At 56.0% G+C, this 1,179-nt stretch overlaps 1 long non-coding RNA gene across 1 annotated transcript in view; it reads left to right on the forward strand.

Annotated features, from left to right (window-relative positions):
* Nucleotides 1-354: 354 nt before the first annotated feature.
* The window catches only part of LOC122546651, a 7,855-nt gene continuing 7,030 nt past the window's right edge, over nt 355-1,179 (forward strand). Inside the window, exon 1 of the long non-coding RNA XR_006310782.1 lies at nt 355-367. This is a non-coding gene — a long non-coding RNA (uncharacterized LOC122546651). The remainder of the gene's footprint in view (nt 368-1,179) is intronic.

Genomic DNA, 1,179 nt, shown 5'->3' on the forward strand with positions numbered 1-1,179 from the left:
CGCGGACAAATGAGGTAGATACACTCCCAGCTTAGGCTGCCATATCTTGCTCAGGAACAGGAACCCATGAGCCGAAGCCTACCGTGTGCAGGGATCCTCCACGTCGTAACACAAGTTCACCCATTCCTCCTCCTCCCCCCCCCCCCCCCCCCACTTCCCGTGACCAGAGTCAGGGCGGGATAGGGGTTGAACTGTGTTGTATCAATGCAGCCTGTTTTACTGCAGCGAAGGCGCTAGGTAAATGCACCTTGTCTCCCCCCACCCCCCAGATTAACATGGTTTTGTTTTTGCCTTTAGGCTGAGACCCGTGCGGAGTTTGCAGAGCGCAGCGTAGCAAAGCTGGAGAAGACCATCGATGATTTGGAAGGTACGGGGGAGGGAACGTTGGGGAAATGTTCAGCAGCAGCAGCTCCCCGCACGCCTGGGAGATTAGCAGCAGGATACGTCAGGAGTCATAGCAGGAAAGAGAGAACTGACTCCCCCGGATGTCTGTCACGTTCCTCTGGGCTTCCTGCCCACCCCGCGACCCACCCGTTGCTTCTGAGGTTGTGGTGAAAAGCAAGATCCTGCAGGCGGCTCCTCTTGACCTGTACCTCAATGGGCCATCAGACAGCAGCAATGTCTTGTAGCGTTTGCATGCGCCCACAGCCCCTCGAGAGCCTCCGACTTGCATCAGGAGGGGTCCCGTCGCGGAGTCAGGGTGGAGCCGAGTCGTAGCCTCCCCGTCTCGCTACAACAGCGAGTGCCGTCCGCCCTGCCCTCACCTTCACCCTTCACCTTTAACTGTACCACACTGAGCGCCCTGCATCGATGCAGCGCCTGCCTCATCCCTGGGGAGTTGCCTTTCATCCAGGTGGTGCAGTCCGCCCCTTTCAATCGCTCCCTGTTTGGCAAACCCAAGCCTGGACTTTGGGCTGTTCCTGCCAAGCGTTCTGCTGGAAAATCCCCTGGAATAATGTAAAAACAAAAGGAATTGGACATGGGCGCTGCAGGCTGGTGACCCTGCAATGTTGTCCCTTGGTTACACCATCACTTCAATCCACGTTTCACCTTTTGTTGTACGACGGATTGATAATCTCAATGAACGACAGAACAGGCTCAATGGGCTGAACGGTCTACTTCTGCTTCTGTCATGTTAGGCAAGTTGAGGAGAAATATCTTCTCCCAGAAAGTGGGGGG

Source organism: Chiloscyllium plagiosum, unplaced genomic scaffold (assembly GCF_004010195.1).
Source record: "Chiloscyllium plagiosum isolate BGI_BamShark_2017 unplaced genomic scaffold, ASM401019v2 scaf_2474, whole genome shotgun sequence".
NCBI lineage: Eukaryota > Metazoa > Chordata > Chondrichthyes > Orectolobiformes > Hemiscylliidae > Chiloscyllium > Chiloscyllium plagiosum.